The sequence below is a fragment of the Elephas maximus genome, chromosome 14 (assembly GCF_024166365.1).
Source record: "Elephas maximus indicus isolate mEleMax1 chromosome 14, mEleMax1 primary haplotype, whole genome shotgun sequence".
Taxonomy (NCBI): domain Eukaryota; kingdom Metazoa; phylum Chordata; class Mammalia; order Proboscidea; family Elephantidae; genus Elephas; species Elephas maximus.
Genome location: NC_064832.1, coordinates 36,583,198 through 36,609,129, shown reverse-complemented (window position 1 = coordinate 36,609,129; position 25,932 = coordinate 36,583,198).

Sequence of the window (25,932 nt, the reverse complement as noted above, 5' to 3'; positions counted from 1 at the left end):
AAATGCTGATAAAGAAGATAATAGTGACTAGAAGATTTTAAACATGACTGGCCAGGGGAATAAAGTTTTCCTTAATGGAAATAGGAAAGATGCCAGGAAATAAATCAGAAAGCTGATTTATTACATATTGAGTCTGAGATGTTGGTAGGTCACCAAGTTAGAAATAATATCTTGAAGAAGTAACTTGGAGAAAGCTTTGGGAATTGGTCATATGTAGAAGGAAAAGAAGTAGATAGATGGTGAGGGAAAGATAAGAAAAGAGCAAGCCAAACTTGAGTGGAAAGGCAGAAGGCAAGATGCCCCTGGGGAAGGAGAGAAGGAAGAAACTATAGAAAGGGAGCACCAGCACAGCCCATTTTATGGAGGCCAAGGAGAATGTGACTAATAGTGGCTTATAAGACCTTGGATGACCTGGTGCTCAATTATCTCTTTGACCTCATCCCTTACAACCCTTGCCCCTCAACTCCCTTCTCTCTAGGACACTGGCCTCCTTGCTGTTCCTTGAACACACAGGTCTGTTAAAAAGAAAATTTCCACTGTATTAAATTTGTTTATGAACTCATTAGCTGCATTTTCCAGTTTATGAACTGGGGATGTCTGGTCTGGAAGCCAGACAAGAGTTTGGATGCACAGTTCAAGTGCATAGGCTTTTATAATGGGTGACAAACAGGAACAAGGAAGATATACTCAGCAATTTTCAGATTGGCTAGCGGGCATTGTCTGTCTTTAGTTGGGATTCAGGGGAATTTTTGAACCAGGTTAAACTGATCAATCAAGTCCTGATTAGGCTTAGGTTTCCTTTTCTGAAAAGTTAATTAATCGACTTGAATTATGGTTCCTGAGAAGGTCAGGCATTTACAGGAAATAGAAACTTAGGTTTCAGTTTGCTGAGATAGAGCTCAGCATAAGTGACTCCATTTTGAGGCTGATACTGTCAGTTTAAAGGAGCCCTGGTAGTGCACTAGTTATGAACTTAGCTGCTAACAAGGAGGTCAACAGTTTGAATATACCAGCTGCTCCTTGGAAACCCTTTTGGAGGCACAGTGGTTAAATGCTAGGCTACTAACTGAAAGTTCCATGATTCAAACCCACCAGCTGCTCTGAAGGAGAAAGATGTGGCATCTGCTTGCATAAATATTACAGCCTTGGAAACCCTATGGGACAGTTCTACTCTGTTCTGTAGGGATGCTATGAGTTGGAATTGACTCAGCAGCAAAGGATTTGGCTTTGAGTGAATAGTCAGGTTAACAGGGCCTAGAACGCTCTCCCTCAGATATCCACACAGCTTACTCTCTCACCTCCTTCAAAGGGTCTCTGCTCAGCTTTCACCTTCTGAATGAAGTGTATCTGACCACCCTTCTGAACACCACAATATCCCTCTGGTTTCACCTCCCTGACTCCCTTTCCCTGTTCTACTTTTCCTTTTGTCTCTGGCACCTATCACTTTTTACTGTACTGGAACTTCTTTACTTATCATGTATGTTGTTTAATGTCTGCCTCCTCCTACCAAAATAGAAACTTCAGGAGGTTCTCCTGGGTGACGCAACGGTTAAGTGCTCAACCACTAGCTGATAGGTTGGCAGCTGAAACCTAAACAGCAGCACCTTGAAGGAAAGGCCTGTGAACTAGTTCTAAAAGGTCACAGCCTTGAGAACCTTATCAAACATTTCTACTCTGCACGCATGGAGTCACCATGCGTTGGACTCAGTGGCAACTGATTTAATGTCCCTGGGTGGAGCAAGGGTTTGTGCTGGACTGCTAACTGAAAGGTTGGTAGTTCAAACCCATCCAGAGGTGCTGCAACAACAACAACAACAAAAAAAAAGGCCTGGTGATCTGCTTCTGTAAAGATTACAGCCAAGAAAGCCCAAGGGAGCATTTCTACTCTGTAACACATGGAGTTCCCATGAATTGGAATCAACTCCACAGCAGTGGGTCTGGTTTTGGTTTTTTCGTGAGGCAGGGATCTCTTGCCTATTTTGTTTACTGATCTATCCTAAATGCCTAACACAGTGCTTGGGACAAAGCAAACACTCAGTGACTATTTGGCAAAGGAAAGAATGGATGTTGACGGACAGGGCTGAGAAGGCACGGAAAATGGAGCTGAAGCAAGGTCATTGGGTTGATTTCTTAGGAAGCCTTTGGCAACCCTAGTAAGAGCAGTTGCAGGAGAGTAGTTGAGGGGTGGGTGGTGAGGTGGGAGGAGCCCTGGTGGTGCAGTAGTTTAGTGCTCGGCTGCTAACTGGAAGATCAGTAGTTGGAACCCACCAGCCACTCTGAAGGAGAAAGATGTGGCAGTCTGCTTCTGTAAAGATGACAGCCTTGGAAACCCTAGGGGGGCACTTCTGCTCTGTCCTGTTAGGTCACTATGAGTTGGAATCAACTTGATGGCAATGAGCTGTTGTTTATTGTTGTAGGTGAGGTGGGGAAGAGGAAGCGGAAGCAGCGAGAATCACAGCGCCTGAGTCATATAGCAAATTGATGCTTGGGCATCACATTTAAAACTCCAGAATTACAAGTAACCGCATTCACTCTTTATAATGCTGGTATTGGCAGACAAATCAAAGGCACCCACCTTGTAGGCAGTCCCGGTCAGCTGGCCTGCATGGTGATGCAGCTTAGAGGGCAGGATTTGACCTACAGTGTGTATCAAAATTCACGTAATAATGAGCTGCTCTATACGGCAGGTGTAGAGAGTGTTCAAGTACAAACTATTTTAGGACAATCCAATTTTTGCAAAAGCCAAACCTACAAATCACATGAGTCAAGGATGATGGATTTCAGAAGGAAATAAGAGAGGAAGGGGACGTGGGGAAATAAGAAGGCAGCTAGGGCTAAACAAAAAGCACAGGAAGAAAATAGAAGCAAGAAGACACCCCCTGCCGAGCAAAGGAGACAATCTGGGCCTGCCCCAGAGAAAACAACCCTGTCCAGGGTCACAGGAGAGAAAAGGGCGTGGGGAGGAGGCTGTTCTCAGAAGTGAAAACAGCCAGAGGAGAACAACAAGCCCAGTTATAGAAAGCCTTGTGAGAGGAGGATCTGGTGCAGGAGGGGGTAACAGGAACTTGAGAAGGTGAATAAGTGAGAAATCACAAAGTCAAAGAGGTTAGGGAAAGAGAAAACCCTAAGGGGCAGCCAAAGGGGGAATTAAACCCATTTCAAGAACATGGTCCAAGAATAGGAGGATGAGTAAGGCCATAAAGAAAGCTAAAGGAGGAACTTGAGAAGCAGCAAGAGAAGAGAATGGAAATCTGAGTGTACCTTTTGTATGGGAAACTGAGAAGTGTCCAGGTGTGTGTGGATTTTGTTTGATGCTGGCTTATTATTAATTCATTCCCTTGTGCCATGCCCTTGCATAACATAACATATAAACACCTCTTCAGGGCCAAATGCAGAGGAGTGGGGCCCACGCAGGGGAAGTAAAGTAGAGAAAATACGTTTTCTCTAGTGTTTTAAATATTAAGGTAGCGGGAATAAATTTTCTGGTTTGTTTTAGTATAGCTGTATTAGCTGTGATTAATCTCTAGTTTTTAGAAAATGGCACAGGCTCCGTTCCAGATATAGCTGAGGAGCCTATTCCACTCCTAAACGTAACAAACACCCTAATACCTTACAACACCTTTTCTCCTATTCACAATGGGTGATTGAGAGCTTGACATGACTAAAGCCATAATGATGCTCTAAGTAATCACTAAACATTTTTTTTATTGCACCAGCCTGCACCGGTGTCTTCCTAAGGAGTGCGAAGCTCTCTCAGCTCCTGTGGCCTTGGTCTCTCTTCTCTTATTTGTTCTCTTGAGAAATGGCCTTCAGTGTGCAAAATGGCAGAAAGGCTCCTGACATTTTAATCTACAACCTTCTTTCTTGCTCCCTATCTCAGCCAGAGTGGACTTGGCAGAACAGTTCCACTAGCCGAGAGATTCTTACGAGAGTTTTTTCAGTCTGTTACAAACACAGATTAGAGTGCAGATGTCTGACATGCATATCCTTAGTTTAATAAAGAGTTTCTTGCAGTTGTTTTATGATGTATAAGACCATCTGTGGGCTACGTGCTCAAAAATATTAGGTAACCCTGACCTTCCCCCTATAAAACTCTCCAGCTAGCTCTTTAGAATTAGAGAGAATTCGGGAGAAATTTAACCCCCTCTGTCTCTTGGATACCGGTATTCAATAAGATTCTGTTGCTGCTTACCTTCTCCTGTCTCAGTATTGGCTTTGTGGCAAGCTGCTTGAATCCATGATTTGCGGTAACAGAAGGGGTGTCTGAGTTAGAATCCACACCTAAGAATTCAGCCATATTTGACCCTAGAGAACCTGAGGAGTGGCCTCACCAGTCCATTTACTTGGTGGACTGTGGAGCCCCTTGGAAAAAATTCAGAAGGCTTTTTTTATCTGGCATGTAAGTCTTGCTCAACGGGCTAGACCTGACTATTGCTTTATCTTGGAGAAGAAAATATCACCTTTTTTTGACAACAGTAGGTAGCACTGGGGTTTTAAATAGCTGTGGAGGGTTGCATCCTTGTGTCTTAGAACTTGGAAGGAGGCCACCCCAAAATGACAACAGTTATAATTTATTGGGCATCTCCGTACCATGTACTGTGCTAAGCTCTTTATATACAGTATTTCATTTCATAGTCACAATCTTATAAAATAAGTACTACCCACAGGCCTACTTTGTAGAAATTTAGGTCTACAGGAATTTTAGGCCTAGGGAGTTAGACATTGCACTTAAAGTCATAATACTGGCAAGGGATTAGAACGCGCCTCTGATTCTAGATGGCCAGCTCTTGCTGATTATGTGGGAATCCCTGGGCGGTGCAAATGGGTAAGTGCTTGACTACTGACCAGAAAGCTGGTGGTTCAAACTCACATAGAGGCACTTGAGAAGAAAGGCCTGGCGATTTGCTTCTGCGAGGTCACAACCTTGAAAACCCTATGGAGCACAGTTCTACTCCGCAAGACATTGGGTCGCCATGAGTCAGAACTGACTTGATGCCAATCGTTTTTTTATTTTTTGTTTTGGCAATTACACTACCTTGGGTGGAGCCCTGGTGACACAGTGGCTAAGAGCTTGGCTGCTAACCAGAAAGTTGACAGTTCAAATCCACCAGCTATTCCTGGAAACCCTATGGGGGCAGTTCTGTTCTGTCTTGTAGGGCTGCTATGTGTTGGAATCAACTCGACAGCAACAGGGTTTTGTTGCTGGTGGTGGTGGTGGTGGTATGAAGGTGGAGGTAGAGGATAATGGGGAATTCCACACAGTGTAAAAAAACCAGTTTCCGGGGAGTCAGTTCTGACTCATGGCAACCCCGTGTGTGTCAGAATAGAACTGTGATCCAGAGGGTTTTTGATGGCTAATTTGTCAGAAGTTGATTGCCAGGTCTTTCTTCCAAGGTACCTCCGGGCAGACTCAGTCCTCCATCCTTTGGGTTAACAGATGAAAACACTCACCATTTGCACCACCCAGGGAGTCCCCATGCAGTACAGGGAGGATTTTATTCATAAACAAACTGGAGCTGTTCCAAGAACACTCCTGGGAATTTTTGAGTGGGAAGCTAAAGCAGGCCTGGAGTTTCTGAAATTGCAGGGAGAGAAAGGAACCAGGAAAACACTATTTGTTATTGTTGCTCTGACCTTTTATATTTCTGGATGGTGTGGCCTGGGGAAACGGGGTTACACGAGGTTGGGACCAAGCTTTGAATAGAATAAAACTATACAAATATGTGGCACATTAGAAAAACACAGAGCTGGGAGCAGGAAACTCGAGTTCTAGTCTTAATTCTGCCTGTAACTTGCTGTCAGGTTTTGAGAAAGTCCCTTTGAGCCTAGCCTTAGCTACCTGCCCGGGAAGATGCAGGTGCTGGTTGATGCTTCCCTCTCCTCTAAACTTTTAGGATGTGAAAGCTGTATAGCTCTGTATGGCTCTTAACTAGGGGACTGTAAGGCCTATTTTGCTGGAATTTTCCTGGCGGTGCAACAGTTAAGCGCTGGGCTGCTAACTGAAACATCGGAAGTTCAAACCCTCTGAGCGCCTCTGTGGAAGAGAGACCTGGTGATCTGCTCCCATAAAGATTACAGCCTAGAAAACCCTATGGGGCAGTTCTACTCTGTCACATGGGATCACCAAATTGGAATTGACTCAAAAGCACCTAACAACAACAGGCCTAATTTACACCTTTTGTCCTGGCATAGAAGCCCTGGTGGTGCAGTGGTTAAGAGCTCAGGCTGCTAACCAAAGGTTTGACAGTTCGAATCCACACCTGCTCCTTGGATACCTTATAGGGCAGTTCTACTCTGTCTTACAAGGTTGCTATTAGTTGGAATGGAAACCCTGGTGGTGTTGTGGTTAAGACCTACAGCTGCTAACCAAAAAGTTGGCAGTTCGAATCAATAAGATGCTCCCTGGAAACTCTATGGGGCAGTTCTACTCTGTCCTAGAGAGTTGCCATAAGTCAGAAATGACTCGATGGCAATGGGTTTTTTTTTTTTTTTTTTTTGGTATAGTCGGAATTGACTCCACAACAATGGGCTGTTGGTTTGGTCCTGGAATAATCATTAATAGTTCCTCCTTTCACTCTTAAAAGTGTGCCAGTTTGTACAATAAATTATATGATCATCCTGTGCCTAACTAGCATTTGTTCCTTGTGTTTTCTTGGCAGGATCAGTTGCAAGTAAAATCCTTGCCCTGCTCTTAGAGGTCAGCTGGGGTGACTTCTCCCTGGCAACAGTGGGATCTTGGGGTCCGATTGTTGAGCTGTGTGGTTCCTTCCTGCCGCCAGTTTCTTGGTCCACCTACCCTGGCTCCTGCTTCATACTTTGACTCTCTAATATGAAGAGTCCTGCAGCTTAAACCGGGAAATGATTCTGTTTGCCTTTTGGCTCCCAGAAAAGGAAATTATACCAACTGGACTGTGAAACTGAAGCCTTCGTGGTACGGTGGTTAAGTACTGGGCTGCTAACCTAAAGGTCAGCCTTTCGAATCTACCAGCCGCTCCTCGGGGAAAAGATGTGGTGGTCAGCTTCTGTAATAATTTACAGCCTTGGAAACTCTATGGGGCACTTCTACTCTGTCCTGCAGGGTTGCTATGAGTCTCAGTTTGGTGGTGATGGGTTTGCTTTGGGACTGTGACAAGAGGAAATTCTTTAAAATAGATAAAAAGTTTGATATAGCACTGCAAATTAGGAACCTAAAATGCTGTAATAAGATCATTCATAGTTTTATCAGATTTGATGCTTTTATTTCATCAAATTGCCTACCCATACCCATTGCCATCGAGTCGATTCCAGCTCATAGCGACCCTGTAAGAACAGCGTAGAGCTGCCCCATAGAGTTTCCAAGGCTGTAAATCTTTACGGAAGCAGACTGCCACATCTTTTTCCCATGGAGCAGCTGGTGGGTTTGAACTGCCAACCTTTTGGTTAGTAGCCGAGTGCTTTAATCACTGGCACTACCAGGGCTCCTCTCAAATGACCTACAATCAACATATAATTATACCAATACAGATGTAATATAACAATAGTTAATTTAAAAAGTATGAAACTAAAAAAGGTAGATTAGATTAGATTGAGAAGTGAAATGCTGAATAAAAAATTCCAGGCAGTTTATCATTAGTCTTACTAAATGTGATGTTTTACTTTCATGCTATCACGTAAGAAAGTTAAATGAATCACTATGTGAAAAAAAAAAATCATGTCTTCAATATTAAAGAAAACAGTCTTCATCCATTCAAGGTCTATAAAAATAAAGCATGAAAAGAAAATAGTTACATCTTCCTTTTCAGTAGAATAATCGTCACTGGATAATTTTGTTTATACTATTAATTTGCTTTGTTGTTGTTAGGTGCTGTCCAGTCGGTTCCGACTCATAGAGACCCTATGCACAGCAGAACGAAACACTGCCCGGTCCTGCGGCATCCTCACAATCTTTGTTATGCTTGAGCTCATTGTTGCAGCCACTGTGTCATTCCACCTCGTCTTCCTCTTTTCCGCTGACCCTGTGCTCTGCCAAGCATGATGTCCTTCTCCAGAGACTGATCCCTCCTGACAACATGTCCAAAGTATGTAAGACGCAGTCTCACCATCCTTGCCTCTAAGGAGCATTTTGGCCGCACTTCTTCTAAGACAGATTTGTTCATTCTTTTGGCAGTCCCCGGTATATTCAATATTCTTCGCCAACACCACAATTCAAAGGTGTCAACTCTTCTTCGGTCTTCCTTACTCATTGTCCAGCTTTCACATGCATATGATGGGATTGAAAATACCATGGCTTGGGTCAGGTGCACCTTAGTCTTCAGGGTGACGTCTTTGCTCTTCAACACTTAAAAGAGGTCCTTTGCAGCAGATTTGCCCAATGCAATGCATCTGTTGATTTCTTGACTGCTGCTTCCATGGCTGTTGATTGTGGATCCAAGTAAAATGAAATCCTTGACAACTTTAGTCTTTTCTCCGTTTATCATGATATCGCTCATTGGTCCAGTTGTGAGGACTTTTGTTTTCTTTATGTTGAGATGTAAACCATACCGAAGGCTGTGGTCTTTGATCTTCATCAGTAAGTGCTTCAAGTCCTCTTCACTTTCAGCAAGCAAGGTTGTGTCATCTGCATAACCAGGTTGTTAATGAGTCTTCCTCCAATCCTGATGCCCTGTTCTTCTTCATATAGTCCAGCTTCTCGTATTATCTGTTCAGCAAACAGATTAAATAGGTATGGTGAAAGAAAACAACCCTGATGCACACCTTTCCTAACTTTAAACCAATCAGTATCCCCTTGCTCTGTCCAAACAACTGCCTCTTGATCTATGTAAAGGTTCCTCATGAGCACAATTAAGTGTTCTGGAATTCCCATTCTCCGCAGTGTTACCCATAGTTTGTTATGATCCACACAGTTGAATACCTTTGCATAATCAATAAAACACAGGTAAACATCCTCCTGGTATTCTCTGCTTTCAGCCAGGATCCATCTGACATCAGCAATGATATCCCTAGTTCCATGTCCTCTTCTGAAACCGGCCTGAATTTCTGGCAGTTCCCTGTTGGTATACTGCTGCAGTCGTTTTTGAATGATCTTCAGCAGAATTTTGCTTGTGTGTGATATTAATGATATTGTTCTATAATTTCCACATTTGGTTGGATTACCTTTCTTGGGAATAGGCATAAATATGGATCTCTTCCAGTCAGTTGGCCAGGAAGCTGTCTTTCATATTTCTTGGCATAGACCAGTGAGCACCACCAGCCCTGCATCTGTTTGTTGAAACATCTCAATTGATATTCCATCAATTCCTGGAGCCTTGTTTATCGCCAATGTCTTCAGAGCAGCTTGGATTTCTTCCTTCAGTACCATCGGTTCCTGATCATATGCCACCTCTTGAAATGGTTGAATATCGACTAATTCTTTTTGGTATAATGACTCTGTGTATTCCTTCCATCTTCTTTTGATGCTTCCTGTGTCGTTTAATATTTCCCCCATGGAATCCTTCACTATTGCACCTTGAGGCTTGAATTTTTCTTCAGTTCTTTCAGCTTGAGAGACGCTGAGCGTGTTCTTTCCTTTTGGTTTTCCATCTCCAGCTCTTTGCACATTATAATACTTTGTCTTCTCAAAACGCCCTTTGAAACCTTCTGTTCGGTTCTTTTACTTCATCAATTCTTCCTTTTGCCTTAGCTGCTCGACGCTTAAGAGCAAGATTCAGAGTCTCCTATGACATCCATCTTGGTCTTTTCTTTCTTTCTTTCCTGTCTTTTCAATGACCTCTTGCTTTCTTCATGGATGATGTCCTTGATGTCATTCCACAACTCGTCTGGTCTTCGGTCACTAGTCTTCAATGCGTCAAATCTATTCTCGAGATGGTCTCTAAATTCAGGTGGGATATACTCAAGGTCATATTTTGGCTCTCATGGGCTTGCTCTGATTTTGTTCAGTTTCAGCTTGAACTTGCATGTGAGCAATTGATGGTCTGTTCCACAGTCGGCCCCTGGCCTTGTTCTGACTGGTGATATTGAGCTTTTCCATCGTCTCTTTCCACAGGTGTAGTCGATTTGATTTTTGCGTGTTCCATCTGGTGAGGTCCATGTGTATCGTGGCTGTTTATGTTGGTGAAAGAAGGTATTTGCAATGAAGAAGTCATTGGTCTTGCAAAATTCTATCATTTGATCTCCAGCATTGTTTCTATCACCAAGGCCATATTTTCCAACTACTGATCCTTCTTCTTTGTTTCCAACTTTTGCATTCCAATCCCCAGTAATTATTAATGCATCTTGATTGCATGTTCGATCAATTTCAGACTGCAGCAGCTAATAAAAATCTTCTATTTATTCATCTTTGGCCCTAGTGGTTGGTTCGTAAATTTGAATAATAGTTGTATTGTCTTCCTTGTAGGTGTATGGATATTATCCTATCACTGACAGCATTGTTCTTCAGGATGGATCTTGAAACGTTCTTTTTGATGATGAATGCAACACCATTCCTCTTCAAGTTGTCATTCCCAGCATAGTAGACTATATGATTGTCTGATTCAAAATGGCCAATACCAGTCCGTTTCAGCTCACTAATGCCTAGAATATCGATGTTTATGTGTTCCATTTCATTTTTTATGATTTCCAATTTTCCTAGATTCATACTTTGTACATTCCAGGTTCTGATTATTAAGGGATGTTTGCAGCTGTTTCTTCTCATTTTGAGTCATGCCACATCAGCAAATCAAGGTCCCGAAAGCTTTACTCCATCCGCATCATTAAGGTCGACTCTAAATTTTTTTTTTTTCTACTTTGAGGAGGCAGATCTTCCCAAGTCATCTTTTGAGTGCCTTGCAACCTGGGGGCTCATCTTCCAGCAGTATATCAGACAATGTCCCACTGCTATTCATAAGGTTTTCACTGGCTAATGCTTTTCAGAAGTAGACTGCCGGGTCCTTCTTCTGCTTAGGTGGTGCAAATACTTTGTGCTTGGCTATTTGATGAAGCACTTGAAAGGTTGGCAGTTTGAACCCATCCATCTGTGCCATGGAAGAAAGGTCTGGCTACCTGTTTCCAGAAAGATTACAGCCAAAAAAAAAAAAAAACCCCAGGAGGCAGTTCTACTCTGTAACATATGAATTTGCCCTGAGTTGTAATTTACTTGATGGCAACATGTATATAGGTATTGGTATATTAATTTGCTCAGCAAAATATATCTTCCCAAATAAAGAAATACAAACTTTAGTCCAGGCCAGATTAAATTATCCTAAATTTTATGAATGAAGTTTGGAAAACTAAATTATCAGTCAGTCTAATTTTCAAATCTATGTTTAGGATTGAAACACTTCCCTTTCCTCGTTCCACCCCCTCGCCAGACACTAGCTTTCTGGGTAAGCTTCAGCTATTCAGTCCAGAAAATGTAGTATGTTGATGACTGAACAAACATCACCAAACTAATGGAAATCCTGTTTCTGTACACAGCTTACAGGTTAGAAAGAAACAATTTCTCAGTAGCAATTGCTTGCTTTTCAGAAATAGCTGGATGTTCAGGAGGAAATGTTGCTGGAGAGGTCGTATTTGTTGCAAACCCAGGTGGCTAACTTCTGTCTGCTATCAGAATCTTTGGTGACGATATTGAGAGGGGTTGTTTGCTAAAAGATCATATTCCTTGGAACTTGTCAGGCAGAAACTCAAATGGAAGGCTCAGTTCTTGATGCTCTAAAACAAAGATGCCGAAGATGTCCACCCTCCCGCCCCCCGGTGCCTCTTCCGTGTCAGGAAGTGAAGGGCGGAAGGCCCAAGGCCTGGCAGGGGTTCTGCTGGTCTACACCCTAAAGAGGAAGAAACCACCAACAACTTTTATCTGGTTCAGTTCAGAGTTTAAAATATCATACTCTGTCTTTGCCAGAAAAGGGGGAATTTGATCTCATGAGCAAAAACAGCAAAAGGTACTTTGCATTTGAAAAAGTCTGTTGGTTGGTTTCCTTCAGTTTCCACAGTTATCTTAATCTGAAATGCTAAATGCTGTTAGGACACTTTTCCTTTGTTTTTGAGACATATAGTAAGTAAAAGCTTTTATGATGATTTAGGAAATAATATTGGAGTCATTATTTCCTGTCCCTGAATATAGAGAATGTGACCCATCTGGAGCTGGGCTCACAGGGACTCACAAGGATACATCAACTGAGCCCTGCGGTATAAACACAATAGCTAGGATAATCTTGGAAAATACCTTTTAGGGAAACTTTCACATAAACCAATCAAATAGAACACCAAAGATTTCCATTCTTATCTTTTTCTATTAGAATTTAGTGAATAGAAAATTTGTTGGCCCAATGAAGACCTTCACTGAAATCTGTACCAATGATCGTTAAGTAAGATGATTCAAAATGTAGGATCACAATTTCTAGCCAATCTGTGAAAAGGTGAAGCTTTCAATGGTTTTGCCCATTTGTAATGTTACTGTATACTGATGACTCTGTAACCTTCCGTGACTCGGACAGACATGGCTGTGGCAGCATGCTTCTCCGTTTTCCCACTTTGGTCTATCCTGTAATATTTCCTTGGATTCGGGCAGACATTAGCTCAGGCAGCGTGCTTGTCCACTTCCCACTTTTGTGTTTTTGAGTATATGCAGAATAAAACTTTCTTTTGGCTTTACGAAACTTTGTGATGTTTTTACCCTATAACAATGATGCTGGTCATTGTGTTTAATTTGTGTTCTATTAATAACCCTTCTCATTTGATTACAGAGAAAAAGAAAACAGTCTGGTTCAAGATATTTGATGTTCACCTGTGGACCTAAAGAAAAGAGAATGTGGTTGCTATTTGCTAACCACGGAGCAATGTGATTTGCTATGTGTTTGTTCATCTCATCAACACTAATATCTTACCTGCCTCCCATCTCCTTCCCAGCCGCTTTCGCGTTCTTTGAAAGTTTCAGTAATAAACTTTCACTTTGGGGCATCAGGTTATGGCTACAGGCATAGTTTCATCTTCCTCTTTTCTCCAGTATTTGTTGTTTGCTGTTAGCTGCCATCCAGCTGACTCTGACTCATGGTGACCTTGTGTACAACGGGAGGAATCATCGACCAGTTGTGTATCATCCTCGCAATTGCGGGTGTGTTCAGTCCACCGCTGTGGCTGTTGCGTCGATACATCTCACCAAGGGTCCCCTTTGCCCTTGTTGGCCCCCTCCTTCACCAGACATGATGCCCTCCTCCAGTGACTGATCTCTTCTAATTACATAGCCGAAGCAAACAAATTGGACAATGTTCTGTCATGATCCATAGGTTTTCACTGGCTAATTTTTGGAAGTAGATCTCCAGACCTTTCTTCCTTGTCTGTCTTAGTCTGGAAGCTCCACTGAAACCTGTCCACCATGGATGACCCTGCTAGTATTTGAAATCCTGGTGGCAGAGCTACCTGTATCGTAGGAACATGCAAGCCATCATAGTAAGACAAACTGACAGAGGGCTGGTAGATTCAACATTTAGGGTAAAATAAAAATTATGTGGTAGCCAGTTCATAGCTTGTTGGCAAAGATTTACTGGGTCAGGCCCAGAAACTTGCTGCTTTTAAAGCTAACATACAAAGTTCAAGGCAGGTGAAGATCTAGGCTCAGAGCCCAGAATCTGTGGGTTTGAAGCGATGATGTGAGTGGTCAGTACCACCCCGTGAACCTTGCTCCTCTGTCAGGGCTGTTTTCTCACCCTGCAATGAATGCGTATCTTTGGGCTCACCCCGGGTGAGCAATCTTCATAGGCGTGGAGGATCTTGCTTGTGATTGGAGTAGGAGCAGAGGTGCTAAGAATCTTGGAGAGTTTTTGCCTTTGTGACTTTTACTTTCTTATAGTTAGAAACAACATTAACAATGCAAGTAATTCTGATGAACGGAAATTGTCGTTGTTGTTAGTTGCTGTCAAACTGATTCCGAATCATGACGACCCCATGTGTGCAGAGTAGAACTGCCTTCCACAGGGTTTTCAAGGCTCTGACCTTTCAGAAGCAGATTGCCAGGTCTTTTTTCCAAGGCACCTCTGGGTGGGTTTAAAAAACTGCCAACCTTTCCATTAGTAGTCCAGTGCTTAACCATTTGCATTACAACTTGAAAGGGAATTATATAGGAGTGTTGTTGTTGTTAGGTGCCGTCAAGTCAATTTTTGACTCGTGGCAACTCCAAGTGACAGAGAACTGCCCTGTAGGGTTTCCTAGGATGTAATTTTTTTTTTTTTTAATCTTTACACAAGCCCCTGTGTTTACATGGTGGCAGGTGTGGTAATTTCAGAATCAGTGTACTTTAAATAAATAATCAGCACCCATAAGACTGGCCTAGAATATCTAAACCTACTAGCCAAAAAAACCAAACCCATTGCCGTGGAGTCAATTCCGACACATAGCGACCCTACAGGACAGAGCAGAATTGCCCCACAGAGTTTCCAAGGAGTGCTTGGTGGATTCGAATTGCTGACCTTTTGGTTAGCAGCCATAGTACTTAAGTACTATGTCACCAAGGTTTCAATACCTACTAAGTGATAGCCAAAAAAAAAAAAAAGAACTCAAACCCATTGCTGTCCAGTAGATCTTGACTTATATTGACTTATAGCAACCATAAAGGACAGAGTAGAACTGCCCCATAGGGTTTCCAAGGTTGTAATCATTTTTTTTTTAATTACTGTATCTCTTTTTTTTAAATTGTACTTTAGATGAAGGTTTACAGAGCAAATTAGTTTCTCGTTAAACAATTAATAGATATATTATTTTGTGACATTAGTTGCCAACCACACGACATGTCAACACTCTCCCCTTCTCAACCTTGGGCTCCACATTACTAGTTTTCCTGTTCCCTCCTGCCTTCTTGTGCTTACCCTTGGGCTGGTGTACCCATTTAGGTTGGTTTTGTTTTATGGACCTGTCTAATCTTCGGCTGAAGAGTGAACCTCAGGAGTGACTTCATTACTGAGTTAAAAGGGTGTCTAGGGGCCATACTCTCAGGGTTTGCCTGGTCTCTATGAGACCAAGTAAGTCCAGTTTTTTTGTGTGTGTGAATTAGAATTTTGTTCTACATTTTTCTCTAGCTCTGTCCGGGACCCTTTATTGTGATCCCTGTCAGAGCAGACTGTGGTGGTAGCCGGGCACCATCTAGTTATGCTGGTTTCAGTCTGGTGGAGGCTGTGGTAGTTGTGGTCCATTAGTCCTTTGGACTAATCTTTCCCCTGTGTCTGATTGTCTTCATTCTCTCTTTCTCCAGATGGGGTGAGACCAGTGGAATATCTTGGATGGCAGCACACAAGCTTTTAAGACCCCAGACACTACTCATCAGAGTAGAACGCAGAACATTTTCTTCATAAACTATGTTATGCAAATTGAGCTGGATGTTCCCAGAGACCATAGTCCCCACAGCCTTTAGCCCAGTAATTCGGTCCCTCGGGGAGTTTGGTTATGTCTATGAAGCTTCCATGACCTTGCTTTTTACAAGTTGTGCTGGCTTGCCCAGTATTGTGTACCGTCTTACGCTTCACCAAAGTTACCACTTATCTACTGTCTATTTAGTGTTTTTCCCTTCCCATCTCTTCCCTCCCTCGTAACCATCAAAGACTGTTTCTTTTTGTGTGTAAACATTTTCATGAGTTTTTATAGCAGTGGTCTCATATAATATTTGTCCTTTTGTGACTATTTTACTCAGCATAATGTCCTCCAGATTATCCATATTGTGAAATGTTTTGAAGATTCATTATTGTTCTTTATTGTTACATAGTATTCCATTGTATTATGCACCGTAATTTATTTATCCATTATTCTGTTGATGGGCACTTAGGTTGTTTCCATCTTTTTTGCTATTGTGAATAATACTGCAATGAACATGGGTGTGCATATGTCTATTCATGTAATGGCTTTTATTTCTCTAGCATTTATTCCTAGGAATGGGCCAAGGCTGTAATCTTTATGAAAACAGACTGCCACATCTTTCTCCCGTGGTGTGGCTGGTGGGTCCAACTTGCCAGCCTTTCTGGTTAGTAGCCAAACACTTAACCACTGTGCCACTAGGGCTCCTTACTAAGTGATAAACCAAACAAACCCATCACTGTCAAGTCGATTCCGACTCATAATGACCCTATAAGACAGAGTAGAACTGCACCATAGGGTTTCCAAGGAGTGGCTGGTGGATTCAAACTCCTGACCTTTTGGTTAGCAGCCAAGCTCTTAACCACTGTGCCTCCAGAGTTGCTACTATGCGATACAAAAGCAACTGTTAAACCCTAACAATAGCAGATATCCTCTCAAATCATCGAGCAGGAAAGAATACAGGCTTTGGAGACAGGAAGATCTGAGTTCAAGTCCCAGCTAGAATAACCAGCTGTGTCACCTGTAACCTGTGAGCTTTTAGTCTTCCATCTGTATTAATCGTAATTCCTAAAAGCTGTATTGCTGCAGGAATTAGATACAATATATACAAAGTGGTAACACAGTGACATACAGAGCTGTAGGGTCTCAATAAATGCTCATTACTATTATTGCAGTATGTCATGAGACCATTCATACTTTTAAAAGTGTGAATTCTGAACAGATAGAGTATCTTAAACCTAGTGATTTTGAAATCCCTTTGACCGTCTAAGCAGAAAGTCATAATACAGCATTCTTGAAAATTGTTTTCAGAAATTTTAAACCAGAAGCCATCAAGTTGACTCCAACGCACAGCAACCCCACGTGTGTCATAGTAGAATTGTGCTCCGTAGACTTTTCAATGGCTGATTTTTCTGAAGTAGATCACCAGGCCTCTCTTTCCTGAAGAACCTCTTGGTGGACTTGAACCACCAACCTTTCATTTAGCAGCCAAGCATGTTAACCATTGCAGCATCCAGGGACTCTTCAGAAATATGAAGCACTACAAAATTTCTCATTAAACTAAAAATATTTGCCAGGCTCATTTAGGATGACCATCTGTCCTGGTTTGCCCCGGATCTAGGGAGCTCCTGGGATAGGAGACTTTCAGGTGGTGCCTTGGTAGGTTGGGAAAGTCCCCAGCAAACCAGGGTGAGTTAGTCACTCCAGTTCCACATCACAGGTATCAGCCCTTTCACCTCAACTGGGGTTCTCAAAGTGGGGACTTTGGACCAGTAGCATCAGCTTTACCTGGAAACTAGTTAGAAATGCAAATCTGTGAACTTTACCCCAGACCTACTGAACCAGAAACTCTGGGGGCAGGGCCCAGTAGTGTGTGTTTCAGTAAGTTTTCCAGGTGATTTCTTTTTTCCCACAGAGCAAGTATGTGAATTTGTTCAACAGACTTTTAAATTAATTATTATTTTTTTTAATTATGGTAAGTACATATATAACAAAACATTTGCCATGTCAATATTCTTCACACGTTCAATTCAGTAACATCAATTATGCTTACCATGTTGTTCAACCATCATCATCATTTTCAAATTTTTCCACCACCCTTAACAGAAACTCAGTGTTCCCTAAGCAGTGAATCTTTCTTCCCCTCCCCCACCCCTGTAAATACTAATAAACATTGGTCTCTACACATTTGCCTATTCTAGATATTTCATGAGTGGGATCATACAATATCTGTTATTTTGTAGCTGAATTATTTCACTCAGCATAATGTTTTCAAGTTTCACCCATGTTGTAGCATGTATCTCTCTGGCTGAGTCATTGGGTGGCACAGTTGCGTGCTCAATTACTCATCAAAAGTTTGGCGGTTCAAACCCACTCAAAGGCACCTTGGAAGAAAGGACCACCTATCTACTTCCAAAAGGACACAACCTTGAAAGCCCTATGGAGCAGCTTTACTCTGCACACTGGGATCAAATGGAGTCAGAATTGACTCAAGACAGCAGCTAACAACAACAGCAACAATATTCCATTGCATGTATATACCACATTTTATTTAGCCATTCATTTGTTGATGGACATTTACACTGTTTCCATATTTTGGCTATAGAGAATAGTGCTGCAGTGAACGTCAACATACAAGTACCTGTTTGCATTCCTGCTCTCAATTCTTTTGGGTATATGCCTAGGAATGGAATTGTTATATGGTAATTCTATACCTTTTTGAGGAACCACCAAACTGTTTTCCACAGCAGCTATACCATTTTACAATCTCACCAGTAATGGATGAGGGTTTCAATTTCTCCACCTCCTCACCAACACCTGTTGTTTCCTGTTTTTTTTTTTTAATCATAGCATATGGCATGCTAAGTTTCGAGAAAGACTGGTCTTTGGTATCAGGGGCCTAAACCAGGAGCCCTGGTGGCAAAGAGTTTAAAGCGATGGACTGCTAACCAAAAGGGTGGCAGTTTGAAACCACTAGCCACTCCGCAGGAGAAAGATGTAGCAGTCTGCTTCTGTAGAGATTTACAGCCTTGGAAACCCTATGAGTCAGAATTGACTCGATGGCAATGAGTTTGGTTTTTGGGGGGTTTATCTATGGAAAATACTTCCTATGGCAATTAGTTTTAAATTGCTGATCGATCTCTCACAGCTGGGGATGCAATCTGTGAAGGCCAATAGAAACTGCTGGTTAGCGCCCCTCCTCAAGTGCTGTCCAGGGCACACACCCTGCCTGCCATACCTTAGTTATGTCTCTGATATGTCACTTATGTCAGACCAAGACATGTTAAAGAACAGAAAGAAAATATATATTAAACTATTTCAATTTCTTTAAGACACGTAAATCAGTATTTTCATAGCTGATAGTTCCCATCATTAAAATTCCCCAAATTCTTTATCATTTCATCACTGAAATCTGATAGTGAGTAACGAGGAATGAGAAAGAAGACAAGATATTACAGCCAGCACAACAGAGTAGCTCAGGAAGGAAGTTACATCCGGTTAGTTTTGAGAGAAGGCTGGGTAAAGAGAGTTATGCAAACTGAAATGTGGGTTATGGTTTAATAGCTTGCCTTCCTTTGCAGGACGCCACACAGGCATTGCCCAGGATTGGGTTGGGCACCAGGGCAGGAAGTCTATGGGTTGGGTTAGATAATACTTCTGGGAGGAAACACCCAGGGAGTTAATGACAGTCAGGCCTCTCCAACTACCACACAAGGCAGTTCCTCCGGAAGCCCCAGGTTGCTTTTGCAGGGTAATTTTCACAGCCTCTGATCACTATGTAAGGCTTCGGATATTTGAATTTCTAGGACACAAGATTCTGCAACAATTCATTTTATTCCATGATACTGAAATCTCTTTTACAGTGAGCTTCTCAGCAGCCAACAGGGTTTTCTTAAAGAAGAGTTATCTTTTTGTGGGGGTGAAGAGGGAAGAAAGAGACAACTAAACGACCTAACGATGAGTCTAAATTGTTAGTGGAACAAGTGGAAGGTCACGGAGTTCTATTTGTTACTGCAATCCCATTGGGAGTTGTGGGAATGTCAGCACATGGCTAAAGTCATACAACTCAATTGTTTTTCATTGACTGCCTTGATTTTTGGATAGAAATATTATATAAGTACATGTCATCATCAGAATGTGCCACAGACCCTAACCACATCCTTCTTTGCTATGAAGGACACTCTCTTCTTGACTAGGGATGACATTGGCAGTGATCTCCTTGGTTAGAGCACCTTTTTCCACTTCTTCCCACCCCAAAGTCCAAGAAAGCAAGTTCCTTTCTTGCTGAATCTAAGAAATGCAAATTCCAGAATTGCTGCTAGGGTATGCTTACTTGTCTCAGTCTGAAAGCATGTATCTTTCCTGTTTTACTATTGAAATGCACAGTAAATTTAACTCTGAAAGAAACATGGCATCACCAGTTTTACACAAACTCATGTCTTGTAGTTCTTTCTAATTCTTACCAGTGAACCCATGTTCCAGGCAGGAAGTATTTGAGAGTATTACTGACTAGCAAGCCAGTTCAATTAGCAATCGCAAAACCAAACCAAAAAAAACCTGTTGCCATTGAGTGGATTCTGACTCATAGCGACTCCATAGGATACAGTAGAGCTGCCCTATAGGGTTTCCAAGGAGCAGCTGATGGATTTGAACTGCTGACCTTTTGGTTAGCAGCTGAGCTCTTAACCACTGCACCACCAGGGCTCTGCAAAGGTAGTCACTAAATTGATGATGTGTAACCTTCACACAGTCTCGTGTAATTTTTTATTATTTACATACCAAAAGAAAATAGTGAAGTTTCTTCACACTGAGTCGAGCTAAATCATACTTCAAATACTATACACTGAAGACACTCATAACTTGTTGCTGTCTAGGAAATTCGAAATAGCGTCTTTGATTTGTTTCAAATCCACAGCCCTGATGGCATCTAAAAGTTACAGCAGATATAACTTAGTAAGGTACAATGGTATAAGCATTGTAGGGAAGATGGTTAAACTCCGAGTCAGTGAGGAAGGTTTCTCATCTTCTATAGTGATTTTAAGGAGCCCTGGTGGCTCAGGGGTTGAGTGCTTGGCTGCTAACCAAAAGGCAGGCAGTTTGAACCCATGCAGCAACTCCAAGGGAGAAAGACCTGGTGATCTGCACCCATAAAGATTACAGCCTAGACTACCCTATGGGGCAGTTCCACTCTGTCATACAGAGTTGCTATGAGTCGAACAACAACTGGACGGCACCTCATAACAACAACATAGTGAGTTTAAAACTAGGACGATGACTACAGAGGGGGTGGAAGTTTGGTCAATCCCTGTTTCTGTTCTATTGTATCTTTTCTGACTTCTAACCCAGTGGGAGAGAGGGAGTGGCCACACTTGTTGATTCTTCCTAAAGAACAGAATCCAGTTTGGGCAAACAAAGATGGGATTCTGAGTAGGTAGTTGAGGATGGACTGTAGGTACAGAAGAAACCAGCTGGTTTGTCCCTCTCCTAACTTTCAGACGAATCTTTATCAAGGTGCACAATCCTTCAGAATTCAAGGAAACACCTTGAGTTGTCTGTTATTTCTCTTTTCCTTGATCAAGTGGCCAATTCAGGAAGAAAACTAAAGTTGAAGGAAAGGTATAGAGTTCAAAACCAAGCAAGTGATGGAGAGGGGTCATATCACCACAATCTATACCCAAGACAAGGGACAAAATGACCTGAGAGCTGCTCAGCTGGGACCATCATTGTCTCCCATCATTGTTAGCATTATCAGAGCTCCAGCTTTAGGCCAGAAATCAAAGAGAAGTTCCCAAGATCAGTCTTACTGAGCCTTCAACACCATGGAGCTCCACTCAACACCTAGTCACGTCCTAAGGTGAACCTTCGTAAACTCTGTGTTCAAGGAGCTCTGGCAAGGAGCATCTTCTGCCTTGGACTGGATAGTACCTTAAGCACAGGCCCTTTAGGCAAAGCTGCCAAGATCTGCTCACTGGGCTTGACAACTTATTGACTCCGGTCTCAAACACCAGGTTGTCACTTTTCACTTCCCAAGGGAAAGAGAGTCCTACTGCACGTCAGTGAAGAATGTTCAGCTCTCATATGCTAGCTGTTTGCTTACATGTTTGCTTTTGCTACATGAGAAGAGATAGAAACCACAGACACAACTGGGCAAAGCAGCATGGTCTGGCCCCTGGAGGCTGAGGTTTTATCTCTCTCCTTGGAACACATGTAAGAGAATGGAATAAAGAAATTCAGAAGATACAGAGTTGCTTCGAATTTAAAGATATTTTATCCCTTTCTCACCTTCTCTAAATAATAGGGTATAACAAATTGAAATAAAAATAGTAACTTTGAATTCTGAAAGGTCTAACTTACTTTACACTTTCAAATTTCCATTGCGTGACTCTTTCTAAGGGCTTAATTATTACACGCTGTTCATACAATTGAGAAAACTGCTGCTGAAAACAATTGCATCAGGTGCACTGCTTTCAATGAGATAAATCTACTCAAAGATTTAAGATGTGAAGCCCAGATCAAGGCATACCAACTCAGTGAGACTTCTTATTTACACAAATTTAGTTTTATTGTCAATACCTACACTAAAGAGTATAAAAATGAAATTAACTATTTGCAACAGAGGATTACAGAATGGGAAAGATTTATTTAACAAAAATAATTCATAAAAGTTGAACTAAAAGAAGGAAGAAGGGGGGAAGAAACTAACAAATGTTAAATGCTTACTAGATGCAAAGAGATTTATATACTGTATCTCCTTTACTTGTTAGAACAATCCTGTGAGGTGGGTGTTATTATTCCCACTTTGAACTTGAGGAAACTCAAGTGCAGAGAATTTCAGCAACTGGACCAAAGTTATATACCTAGTAGGTGAAGAAATGGGGTTCAAATCCAGATCACTATAGTTACAAAATTCACACTCCTTTTTGGGGTTCGGGGAAGCTAATAAAAAATATCCCCTACGTTCCCTCCTGAGTTTGACCCCAATGGAAAAATAACACAAAAGAGACAGAGAGATGGTGACCAAACCATCAGTTTTCTTACTCAAAAATGACTCCTCCTCTCCCTCCTTCCCTCCTTCTCCCTCCCTCCTTCCTTCCTTCTCTATTCCTTCTCTCCCTCCCTCCCATTCTCCTTTCCCTTTCTCCCTCTTCCTCTCCATCTCCCTTCTTCTCTTCCCTCTCCCTCCTCTCCCTTGCTTCCTCCCTCTCCCTCCCTCCCTTTTGCTCTACTCCTCCTCTTCCTCCTCTCTCTCCCTCTCTCTGCCCCTCCGTCCCCCTCCCTCCTTCCCTCTCCTTCCTTCTCTCCTTCTCCCTCCCTTCTTCTCTCTTCTCTTCCTCCTCTCCCTTCCTCCCTCCCTTCTTCCTTATTTTGTTTCCCTTCCTATACCTTCCTTTGCCTATCCAGGAAGTTGATTTCCAAACTTGATGAACTATTCGTCTTGTCCAGTTCAGCAAACCAAGTGTCTTCCATTGTTCTTTTCATGATTTAATTATTGTAGGATCAGGATGTAACCTCTTTCTCTGGGAAAAACAAAAGCTTTTTAAAAAATTTCAGAAACAAAGCTTTGGGTTAGCTTCACTGTTTTTAAGAGGGGCAGGGAGGAGACTCCTGCTGGAGGGAGGTGCTGAGAGGTGCTCTGTGACAGGGTCTGAAAGACACTCTAGCCTCAAGGACCTGGTTTGAATCTAGACTAGACAATCATTACTTTGTAAAATCCCTGAGGTTTTGGACTCAGAAAAGTATGTCTGAAGAGACATGAGTTGGGAAAAAATTTGTGCTTTTACGGTAAGAGAGAAGAGTAAAGTTTTCAGGTTACCTCTCCGTCCTGGTGTAGAATTCTTCATCCCATCTGTGTCTTGGGCCAATTTCAAGCTGTGTAAGAGGGGCCCTTTGTACTTTCTTGCCTCACTGGCCAGCACTACAGCTCTTTAGAAAAGGATCCCAAGGCATCATGGCAGCCAGAGACACACTGCTTGGTAAAGTGTACTCCTCTCGTAGCAGAACTTGAAGTCTGCTTCTCCGTGAAAAACCGTGCCCTCTGGAAGACCTTGTATATAAATATTAGGTATGACTGTTAAATAAATACTAGGTATGACAATTAAAAAATAATTTATCCCTAACCATTAAATAGGGAAATAGTGTATCAATTTCATTACTACACAAGTGTAAATGACCAAACAAAGCTTCCTCCATTTTTAGAAATCACACATGCCTGATTTCTTAGAGGTACAAGTGTGACAGAGAGGAAGATGGCAATTACTGTTTAATTCCCTGGATGCCAGGGATGGGAGGGACAGAACTAACATTTAATGAGCACCCATTATATGCCGGGTGCTTTAGATATGTTATCTTATTTGATCCCTATAACTACCTAAGAAGGTAGGTATTTTTATTCCCAGTTTAAAATGAGGACATTGTAGCCAAGTAACCAGAAAGTTCTGGGGCCAGGATCTGAGCACACGGCTCATTGTTGCCAGAGTCCACGTGCTTCCCAGTGTAAAATGCTTCCCATCTAAGCAGTCTGGAGTCTTGGCTCAAGTCCTGAACTTGTATTTCCCAAAACAATGACTACTGTTCAGTAACTCATACTGAATATCTTTACACTAGTTATAGTTGAACTATATGCAAAATTATAGGCAGGGGCTTAGTGGTCCTATGATATATGTGTTGATACAGCTGAAATGATTAACATGTTATTGAGGTTTTTCCCTCCTGGCTTACTCCTGAAGTCCATCTGTTAAACTCGCACCTCTAACACTGCATCCCAAGGCTCACCTCAAGCTTGGATTTCCCTCTGCTTCAGTGGCGGCACTTTTGCTTGAAAAGAAGTGATCCCATGTGTAGTCACTGTACATTAATCAGCTGTTGTCGAGTTCTTTCCAGCTCATGTTGACCCCATGTGTGTCAGGTAGAATTGTGCTCCATAGGGTTTTCGATGGCTGACTTTTCGGAAGGAGATCATCAGGCCTTTCTTCCTAGGTGCTTCTCGGTGGACTTGAACTTCCAACCTTTCAGATAGCAGCTGAGCATGCTAACTATTTGCACCACCCAGGGACTCTCACTATACATTAGTCCCTGTGATATTCTTCTTAAACTCACCCTCCCGACAAGAAAACCAAAACCAAACTCATTGCCGTCAAATTGATTTTGACTTATAGCAACCCTATAGGACAGAGTAGAACTGCCCCATAGAGTTTCCAAGGAGCGCCTGGTGGATTCAAACTGCTGACCTTTTGGTTAGCAGCTGTAGCACTTAACCACTACGCCACCAGGGTTTCCCCGCAGTCTGGCTATTTAAAGTCTTCTATGTGGGCATCCTGGGTGTTTAGACGGTCCTGAGTGTGGCCACCCTTCTTCAGTAGCATCATTCAGAAGTTGCTCAGCAATCTCGTTGACCCTCACCCTCTACCCAAACTCACCACACAGGGTCAACTGGTTATAATAATGCTGAGAGCAACAAACTTCTGTTTGTCCTGGATTCTAAACTGACTCAAAAGACCCTAGGAGCCACATGAGTATGAAATACTATTTATCACCATGGACACTGTGGATATTACAGCAGAATATTCACTGGACTCCTTGCTTATTCGGAAACAGATAATAGACTTAACTAGCTTTGAAGGGTAGAACTATTTTACACCATCTGATATATGGTTCGTTATACTTTAAAGCAGGAGCCCTGGTGGTGCAATTGTTAAGCCCTTGGCTGCTAACTGAAAGGTCACCGGTTCAAACTCACCAGAGGCTCCATGGGAGAAAAGACCTGGAGATCCACTTCTGTAAGGATTACAGCCTTGGAAACCCTGTAGTGTAGTTCTACTCTGTCCTGTAATGTCGCTGAGTTGGAATCAGTTTGACGGCACACAGCAGCAGTAACTACTTTAAGGCAATAAGGAAAGCTCCCTGAAGACGTTGGAATTAAGGCATAAAGTCGGTATGACAGTCAAAAAAGAAACACATCCGTTTAAAAGATGATAGAAACAACTTTTTAAAATTGACTAAAAAAAAAGAAAGAAAATGAATTTTAAATTGTGCTTGCCAAAATACATCTTTTGTAGTCCATTATGTACTTGATTTTTTTTTTTTCCAAACTGAAAATGAGCCAGGAAGTAGAAGTCACTGGAAAGAATGATTTTTAAAAACCCAATTTCACATATAAATTGTAGCAGTTCCACCCACTCTCATATGTAATGCCAATTGAAATTCTGACAAGCTAGCCAACTCATGTCTAAATTCAGAATAAATGTTTTGTTCTATGATTTATAGCTGAGGTGTGTTAGCGAGAAAGAAAGGACACTTTGCTTATTTTCTGTCTTTAGCAAAACTAGCAAAACTAGATTTACAGATCAAACAGCAGCCACAATAAACTGGATAGCAGACTGAGAACTTGGAATGATGACAATCACCTCAATTTAAATAAACCCTAAGAAGCTCGGTGGATAGAATTATTATAATAGTCCTACAAACATCACTTTGTCCAGTGTTTTCATCTGAACAGAATGAGGCCAGACTGAAAACAATCTGGGAAACTCAGCTTTTCCTATATTTACCTTACTCTGTGAGGGTGGGAGGACCCAAGATATATAGCTGTCTGTCTCCAAACTTAGAGCTATGCGAAGGCTTAGGGAAAACAGGCAATGC